The sequence below is a fragment of the Osmerus mordax genome, chromosome 2, assembly GCF_038355195.1.
Source record: "Osmerus mordax isolate fOsmMor3 chromosome 2, fOsmMor3.pri, whole genome shotgun sequence".
In the NCBI taxonomy this organism is placed as follows: Eukaryota; Metazoa; Chordata; class Actinopteri; order Osmeriformes; family Osmeridae; genus Osmerus; species Osmerus mordax.
The window spans coordinates 9,260,040-9,270,404 of record NC_090051.1 but is presented as its reverse complement, the minus strand read 5'-3'; the positions used below and the strand labels follow the sequence as shown (position 1 = coordinate 9,270,404).

Genomic DNA, 10,365 nt, shown 5'->3' with positions numbered 1-10,365 from the left:
AATGGCTGGATTCGGGAGTCAGTTGGCTGAGCGGTGAGGGAGTCGGGCTAGTAATCCGAAGGTTGCCAGTTCGATTCCTGGTCATGCCAACTGACGTTGTGTCCTTGGGCAAGGCACTTCACCCTACTTGCCTCGGGGGAATGTCCCCGTACTTACTGTAAGTCGCTCTGGATAAGAGCGTCTGCTAAATGACTAAATGTAAATGTAAATGGATTCCAACCAACTACCTTATACTTTACAGGTCACCATGCCAGCCCATTGAGCTATTCTCAGTGTTGAATATTGTCATGTTCAGCTACTGTATAAAAAAGTAAGCTGTTTCTCCTGTGGTAAGCGTTGTTAGATTCAGCCTAAGTTGAAACTGCTTGTACATTTCCTATAAAAACGGGACAACGGCGATGACTGGGTTGCTGCTGTAAAGAATAACTTTCTCATGTTTTTTTAAACAGGTTGTTTGGAGTGCCATAACTTGTCATGGAAGGGTATTTTAAATCATGCCTAGCATCAGTGGGAATGTGTCCTGGCTTAGGTTACATTTTACATTTAGCACATGCTCTTATCCAGAGCGACTTACAGTAAGTACAGGGACATTCCCCCTGAGGCAAGTAGGGTGAAGTGCCTTGCCCAAGGACACAACGTCATTTGGCAGAGCTAAGAATCGAACCGGTAACCTTCAGATTACTAGCCCAACTCCCTAACCACTAAGCCACCTGACTTCCGGGTTACTGAAATGAATTTGTGCAACAGGCAAGGGATCCACCTGAACAATCAATTTACTTCATTAGAGATAACCATTAGAGTTATCTCTACCATGCATAGACTACAAGTAGCTAGCTACTGTGGTGAACCTGGCTTGTTTTGCAGTGGTTTACACAGTCTCGCTAAACAGTTGATCAGAGTGTTGTGATGAGCTCAAATAAACACGCATTGCTATGTTTTACAACCGGAGGATTTATCGGGAGACTAGAAACCGTTTGGTCAGAATAAAAAATTAAAAACTATGCCTCTGACTGGTATTGAACCTTGATTACCAGCACAACATCTCAGCCAATTGAGCCATTCCCAGGCATGGAATACACAAAGTTCAATAACTGGATAATTAAAAAAAGCTGTTTCTCCAATGGCGAGCATTGTCAGATTTGGTCCAAGTTCAAACAGCTGTAATTCAGTCATATTTTGACATATCAAGGTGAAACTTTGCATGGTACTTCAGAGGCATGTCACCTTAAAGCTTATTAGGTTTGCCCCATCCTTCAAAAATACATTTCATTTAGTGACACAAACATATTGAGGCAATGTGGACATTTACATAAATACACCCATTTCAGCCATTTTGTATTTGATTCAATTGCCTTAAGTAACGTTTTTGAATACGTCAATGATACATATCTGTACCAAATTTCAAGTCAATTTCAACTTTGGTTCAAGAGAAGAGGAATTTTGAAGGTTTTCCCAAATTATCACAGTACAGGAAAATCCATCATGGCGGACCTTATGGGTCCTTGAGGCTTTTTTGTTCCTCATGAAAATGAGGCATGCACACCAAGTTTCAGAAGAATTGGAGCAATGGGGTGGAAATGCCATAACTTTGAAAATCTGACTTTTGGGCGTGGCCTGTGGCGCCCCCTATGGTCCGATGTGGCCCATATTTGGTGTGGGGGTACCCACTTGGATGTAGTATCAACCTAAATATAGCTGCAAGCAGCGATGCGGGTTCCTCTGCAAAATGGCAAAATATTATAAACATGTAATGTATAATTAATCTATGGCATTGCATACCATATCATTGTTGTTGAAACGTTTTCCATATGCATATATAATTATAATATTTTGAAGACTGATCAAATTATTTCAAAGATTATAAATGTGACCATTCATTAAATCTAAGTTGGAATGAAACCACCACGCTAGTGGTTGTTTTGATTTAATTCTGCGAGTTTAGAAGTACAACAAGTGAGAAAATGACTGTGGTAATTGTTAAACAATGTCAATGCTGTTGCTGTATTTGGCTGTTCATTGAGATTGGGGAACAAAAAGTTGTCCACAATCAAGATATGTAAATTTCCTATAAAAACAAGACATGGGGATGACCTGGTTTAGCCTGGCTGCCAGCCCAACTTCTCCCCGCCCACAAAAGAATTTGGTCGGGAAGTTGGGTCTGGAGGGTCTCGTATTGGGAACAACTACATAAAACCAGGATCTGGACGGACCAATGAAATTGCCAGGGCGGGCTTTATACGATGATGGACAGATGATCAACAGTAACGTAATCAACAACGTCAGGAAAGAGCCCTTGGGTTGAATTCGTTTTCAACAAACAACATATTACGTTGCTCTGATTGGTTGTAGATCTATCCAATTGAGCGAAGAGGCATTTGTTTTACGAGTTCGGTTGAAACAGGCCCCGTAGTCACAGCCCAACGGAGAGTTTTCAGACTCATATTCTGACTAGAATTATGAGTATGACAACGTCAGGCTAGACCTGGTTGCTGCTGTAAAGAATATATTACTCATAGTGCTTAGATTAGGTTGTTTGGGGTGCCATAACTCAACATAAGTCATGGAAGAGAATTTCAAATCATGCCTAGCATCAGTGGCCGTGTGTCCTAGCTTAGGTCACTGAAATAATTTGCGCAACAGGCAAGGGGTCCACCTCAATAATCAATATACTTCATTAGAGCTAACTCAGTTGTGAATCTAACACTACCATGTGTAGCTAGCTACTGTGGTGAACCTGGCTTGTGTTGAAGTGGTTTACACAGTCTCGCTAAACAGATGTGTTGTGATGGGCTCAAATAAACACGCATTGCTATGTTTTACAACCGGAGGATTTATCGGGAGACTAGAAACCGTTTGGTCAGAATAAAAAATGTAAAACTATGCCTCTGACTGGTATTGAACCTTGATTACCAGCACAACATCTCAGCCAATGGAGCCATTCCCAGGCATGGAATACACAAAGTTCAATAACTGGATAATTAAAAAAAGCTGTTTCTCCAATGGCGAGCATTGTCAGATTTGGTCCAAGTTCAAACAGCTGTATTTCAGTCATATTTTGACATATCAAGGTGAAACTTTGCATGGTACTTCAGAGGCATGTCCCCTTAAAGCTTATTAGGTTTGAACCATCCTTCAAATATATATTTGATTTAGTGACACAAACATATTGAGGCAATATGTTTTGCCTGAGAAAGTGACCTCCGTTAGCCAGGCTAGTTTTGCCCTATCACTTGGTCAGGCTATTTAAAGGTATCGGGGTCAAGTGACTTTTGTGCATGGACAAATGAAACGTAAATGTACTTGTCCAAAGGACAAGAGCCTCAAACAGTTAATGTCAAGCCCTGAAATCCAGTGGCCAGAGATATATGATGACCTGATCGACACTCCAAGTGTATTACACCTGGGAGAAGTTCATCTTTTGCATCCGACATGCGCAGTGGAGCATGCTTGACAGTCGTGATGTAGGGTGATAATTGGTCTATACGAAATCGAGGGACACAGAAAGACGTACACTATGTTACGAATAGACTGTGAGGTCAGGTTGCAGCCACAGGCTGTGCGCAGTTGGCTACTATAGTTCTCAATAAAGACATTTTAACTTATGAAACATGTAGCCTTATGCACGACTTGATTTCACTCAATAAGGTTTGAAAAAACAAGTCAGTGACGGCGGCGTCGTAGCTACTTAGTAGGTTTTTAGTTGTCCCCAAAAAGGGCAATGTTGCCGCAATTAACATGGCAAGGGAGACAACTTGTCAAACCATTACGACTGTTAAAATGCGTAAATTGTAGACCTACCAAATCTACAAAACATATATATATGCATTTAGGCCTACTGATAATTAGCGTAATTTGATGAGCTGTCTGAAACCGTTCTGACAGTAGGCTAGCCCAGTGGTTCTCAATCCTGGTCCTCGGGCCCATAGATATATATAAAGGCTCTGTTCGAAATGTCTTAAAATGCCTCCTTCCTTCCTATTAAGAGAGCAGGGACTGTTTGAAATGTCTTCAACCTTCTCTTCCGCTTTAATAAGATACCTTGAAATACGTCACATAACGGTCATTTTTCAAGAGCGCATATTGCTGTCTCAATGGCAGCAGGTATTACCCATAACTCTGTGCGCCAGAACCCAAACCAGAGAAAAAATATCAATAATATGGCCGAACAAACCACTGAAGTGCTGGTCAAAAGTAGGCTATTCATAAATGTAAGTTTCTTTGCTTTTTTTGCTTATTTTTTTTTTAAAGTTACAGAGAAATAAAGAGTGTACTATGTAACTAGAGAGGGTACAATTTCTGTAGGGTGTGCTTGCTTGCGTCGGTTGCACAGGGGTCAGTTTTTGAATGACATTTTTCCAACTGATATTTCTGTATATTTTATATAAAAATGCATACTTATTATTTATAAAGATTACATAGATTTAAAAGCATTTTTTTTGCTACTCATTTACGACTGAAAATACGAGTGAAGTGTAGAATGAAATAGATGTCTTCTCATTTCCCCTGCAAGAGGCAGCCTCATAGCTGAATCAAAACGAATACATTTGGCAGACCGGTGTAAAAATTGACCTAATCTCTATGACTTAAACGTCCTTTTAAGTTTTTCCCTTCTCGTGATATTTTAAGGCATTTAGCCTACTCATATTGCATTCATTCATGAATAAAGAACCCCCTTTGAAGATTATTCTACGACGTTACCGGCAGTAGAAGATGGAATCGCGATTCAAACAGTACCATCTGCTAACTCAAAATATTCCCCCAAAAACGTAAATAAGCTTGACATTTATTTAGTGGAAAATCGCTTTCATAAAAAGCTCACTGGTAGCGATCATTGTCAGTAACAACGCCACAAAATGCGATATAGCCCTGTGTGGAGAGCTGCCCCCGTAAATTGTACTACTACGGTACAGTAGCCTACTAGACTACTGCTGTGTTCGTCTGGGTAGCGATTGCGTTGGTTGAATTGGATTTAACGTTCCGTTGTACGGTTTAGGCTGAAATTAATTATTTTCATGAACAGATTGACAAAGTTTAGGCTGTGGCAATGAAGTTAAGGTTAGTAGTTAGATAGACTTTTGATTTAAGTAAGGGGAGTGCCGAACATGTTCTGTCGCCGTTTGACTTCCTACAGCTGTGTAGATGTTTTTGTAGTGTCTCGCGTAGGCTACAGCATTGCAGTGAGCAACACTGGTTTGAAACCACAGGTAATGATCATTTCACCCACAAATCGTTTACTTGTAATGTAATGTCATAATAAATCCTACAACGAAAATGTATTTGTGAGGAATGTTTATTTTAACGATTGAAAACAGATGCATCATAGACCACTGTAGTATGTGTTGCCCGGGCAACAGAGGCTAATGTCATGATGCTAATACTTCAGTGACATAGTAGACTACTGTTTCCGAAAGTAGATGTACTTCCTTAATAAAATCAACTTATATTGTACATTACGCGTCACAATTGTGTGTCATATCACAAAGTAAAATTAGTAAATAGTTATCACCCTGGCCTCTTTGCTTGTGTGGGGGGTCAGGTGGCTGAGCGGTGAGGGAAGCGGGCTAGTAATCTGAAGGTTGCCAGTTCGATTCTCGGCCGTGCAAAATGACTTTGTGTCCTTGGGCAAGGCACTTCACCCTACTTGCCTCGGGGAGAATGTCCCTGTACTTACTGTAAGTCGCTCTGGATAAGAGCGTCTGATAAATGACTAAATGTAAATGTTTCTGCAGCTGCCTTGCAGTAAAGCAGTTAGCTTAGCTATCTCCCAGAAGTTAACGAGCTACTAAACTAATGTTCTGCTAGAGGTAGTCACGCGAGTTTTCGTGACGTTAGTGACGTAAGTAGCGTCATTGACTGTGGCTAGCAAGTTAGCCACCGTTAGCTTCACTTTTCGCCACAAAAACTTAATTTCCACTTAAACCATGCAATGGAACGTCAATCCCAATAGAAGCAACTCAATCGCTACCAAGACGAAACTTTTGACACCTAGGTTGTCTATGTAGGCCAAATATTGACTGAGTTTTAGGGGGGCAAAAATAAAAAATATAATTAAAATAATAATATATATGTGAGAGAACAAAGGTTGTGCCCTTGCCGAAGGCAAAGCACTCCCAATTATACCATGATTGATTAACAAAAAATAGTCTGAATTTGTTAGCGAGGTATCCGTTAGCCAGGTCGCTATCGGTAGCTGAAGATTGTTAATGGGCTTGCTAACGTTAGCTCTGGTATTTATCTGTATTTAATGCAAGATAGTTAAGAAAGTGAACGGTTGTTTATGATGTGATATTGTAAATGTGCATTGTAACTGCACACAAAATGTACTGTAAAAATAAATCAAGGTGTCTTAACTGTCAGTTGGTTGCTGTTAACTGTCATAGCTAGTTCGCCAGAAAGATAGTTAAGAAAGTGAACGGTTGTTTATGTTCTAGAAAATGTGCATTGTAACTGCATACAAAATGTACTGTAAAAATAATCTATTTAAAAATATCAAGGCTAATGTTTGACATCCAACTGTCAGCTGTTACCAGCAAGATAGTTAAGAAAGTGAACTGTACACAAAATGTTACACCAAAATCTTGTGTGCCAAAAATTGCAGTTGTACAGCGTTATTTAGTGTACTAGACAGCGATTTATTTCTGTGTACAAACCTTCATGGAACGAACTGAACAAATTCGATTTTGCGCCGAGAATTTGTGAGGGTCATACAGTTTTCCATAGACATATATACAGAAAGGCTGTTAATGGGTACCACCTCCTGTATCAGCTAATTTTGCGTGTCAGTCTACACAACGGAAAAAAACGGAAAACACGTTTCAGTTGAAATCCAAACAAGTTACCAGTCCTAATCTAGACACCCACTGCTACTGAAATATGTAAGATTGATTGATTAAAGATTTTTCGATCTATAAATGTTTTTAACTGTCACTTTTGTAATAGCTGGGGCGTTAATAGGTGCCGTTACGATAGTTGTCTTGTGGTGGTTAAAATGTTTTTCATAATATTTTATATCTATGTAGGGTTAGTTAATAATAAAAAATAATTAATAATAAACCAATTAAACATTTACAGCATTATGTTTTTTTTTATAAGTACATGTAAATGATGAGACAACAACAGAGTTCAGTTAAGTGAAAATAAGTGTATTTTATTGGAAAGCTCCCCAAGCAAACACAAGGGCAACAGTGACGAGGGAAAACTCCCATGTAGGAAGAAACCTCGGGAGGGCCCAGGCTCAAGGAGCGACCACCCTCCTTGGTCATTTTTGTGTGAGTGAGTGTAGTGAGTAGGGTGGGTGGAGTGAGTGCAGTGTTTAAGGCTCCTGTCCGTGTTGCTGCAACGACATGAACGGTGTTATAACTTAATTAATGTAATTACAATATACAATCAAAGAACTATATTTACATGTAGTCATTTAGCAGACGCTCTTATCCAGAGCGACTTACAGTAAGTACAGGGACATTCCCCCGAGGCAAGTAGGGTGAAGTGCCTTGCCCAAGGACACAACGTCAGTTTGCATGACCAGGAATCAAACTGGCAACCTTCGGATTACTAGCCCGATTCCCTCACCGCTCAGCCACCTGACTCCCTATATAACAATGTATCAATCAAAGAACTATATAACAATGTATCAATCAAAGAACTATATAACAATTTATTAATCAAAGAACTATACAACAATTTATCAACAATAATCGTGTCCCGATGGAAGACACTGAAGTGCGGACAGCTGATCTGCAATGCTGTCTCGCAGGGCACCACCACTTGATGTTTCGCCATGGTCCTCTCCCCCAACGGGCTCTTCAGGGTCCTCCTCATCCACCGGTAGGACATCATCATTGCCCAGACATACATTGTGAAGCATAGTGCAACACACAATGACATCTGGCACAAATGAGACGTCCACCTCCAAGGCACAGAAAAAGATAGACCTCCACCTGGTCTTCATCATGCCAAAAGCCCGCTCAATGACCGAACAAGCTCTGGCATGATGCGCGTTAAACCTACAAGTGTTGGGGAAAAAATGAATGACATGTAATTACTTTAATTAATCTCTGTGTCATTGCAATTAAAATCACATTTTAATGTACCAACCTCTGTTGTGCCACTCCCCTGAGTGGATTCTTGTATGGTGTGATGAGGGAAATGGACCTCATCAGACAGGGGTACCCCCCATAACCCAACAAGAAGGTATCAGGGGGTGGATACGCGGCAGACTGGAACAGGGGGCTGTGCCTCAGGACCCGGGTGTCGTGGACAGAACCTGGATAACCCACAAACACATCGATGAAGCGCCCTGCATGGCCACACACCGTCTACAGCTGTATAGATGGAAACAATTTCCTGTTGAAATAATCCTGGCCATGGGGCTCTCCCGGGGATTTGATACGAACATGGCAGCCGTCAATGGCTCCCATGGCCCTGGCAAAAGCCCCATGCCTAGCCAGTCGGGCAAAACCCTCTGATACCTCTCTCTGCCCCTCTGCAGTGGAAGGTAACCTGATCACCCTTGGCATCGCCACGACTACACAGCCACAGACCCTATGGACAACGTTGTGCACCGTGGTCCTGGGCATGTCGAATGCCCTCGACACCACGCGGTACGACGCACCTGTTGATAGAGCAATTCACAGTTTCTGACAATAAATATTTGTTGAGTATATTGAGATTGAAAATGAGCCTCTTGGGCACATTCCAATGCCTGAGGGCCCAGGTAAGACGTACCGCTGGCCAGCAAAAACAGAAACACCAGGACCTCTATGGTTGGCCCCCATCCATGGCACCGCTCCTGGTTGAGCAGCTGCAGCAGACCGGTTATGGAGGCTCTGCTGAGCCGGAAATCAGGGCGAGTGTCTTCCCCAGCGAGTGTCTTCCCCCACTTCTATTAAAAAAAAAAAAACATAATTATTCATAAGTATGCAGTGGCATAATGACATCTCTGATGTTGATAACAAACCAAACCGTTTCAAAATCGGTTGAAAATTTAGCAAGTTATGGTCATTTAAAAAGTACATGTAGCACCAACACAATGTTATGGGTGAGCGAGTTGACTGTAGCAAGATGGCCTCCATGTGCGGACGTTCTAGACTCCGCTGTAAGACATCTAGACCAGAGAATGGGTGTGTCTATTACCGAACACTTTACAAAGTACACTGCAATACAGTGCACTGCAATACAGTGCACTTACATCTCGCGAGTCATTTCGTCCGTCATTATTTTAGAAATGAAAAGCTGCCGAAAGGGCTCCTCCTCTTCCGCTACGTAGCCAGGATTTCTCGACACTACTCGCCCGTTTAGGGCGAGTAGTGTCCATCGTTGTACACTGCATTTTTTTACCGTTTGCAGTGCGCCATCCGGGTACTTTCAGTGCCCTGAATTCTGCTGGTTCTGTCAGTGTAAGCGCCCTAAGCACTGAAAGTCAGTGCTCGAAGTGCACAAGTGCTCGGTAGTAGACACAGCCCATGTCTAATATAGGGAGAACTGCCACTCTCGGGAAACTTCCGGGTTCTGAACTGGTTGCAGTTCCATGTGAGGGCGCTAACGAGCGAGTGCAGAATGAATGGAGCTATACCCCTCAAAATCCAATTTTCTCAGGATGTAATTGTTTGTCTAGTCATTTGAATTCTGAATTCGAAAGGGGAGGCAAAAAAAAAATACACACTGCAGGGTGTTAGATTTTTTTTAAGTCGCCTTTCTGTTCTAAAAAGCCTTACACCATACACATCGTACGACCAGAGCTACTGCTTTACGCCAAGCTCTGGCCAAGGCATCCACAACACAGCTGACAGGTTAGGCTCTCCCTGTCAATACACATGCTAGAAAGAGTTTTGGCTTGCTAATGTTGTTGCTAATGTTGCTAATGCTCTGACATTCTGATTCCGCTTCGGATGCCACCAAGCGGGAGCTCTGGTCGTATCAGTCCTTCACTAACCAATCAGCATTCATTAGCAGAATGCTAGCGTGTTATGGGCAACAACGACTCACCCTGTAAGAAATCAAAAGGACATAAGTACTCATTCAACTTTCGACCTATAATCCATGTTGAACATGCAAAAACTACAATCAAATCGGAGATTTCTCAACGACAATCAGGCGAAAGAGACAAATTTAGCCGTTTAGCACCATAGACTCCCATTCAACATGCACTTGCTCGCGATCACCCCCAGGGGAACTCTGGTGGAACTGCAGCCTAATTCGGTATAATGGGGCTTAATAGGGAGTGGCAAGGCTCTCCTTAACCCTTGTGCTGCCTTCGGGTCACATGACCCAAAGGTTCATAACGAACCATCATTGTGTTTACCCAAATAGCTTGCTAATCTAGCAAGCAATCTAACCTATTATTATTATTTTTCCTCTTCTCCGCTA

At 41.8% G+C, this 10,365-nt stretch overlaps 1 pseudogene; it reads right to left on the bottom strand.

Annotated features, from left to right (window-relative positions):
- Positions 1-6,762: 6,762 nt before the first annotated feature.
- Positions 6,763-9,213, bottom strand: LOC136960670 (putative nuclease HARBI1; annotated as a pseudogene).
- Positions 9,214-10,365: the final 1,152 nt, after the last annotated feature.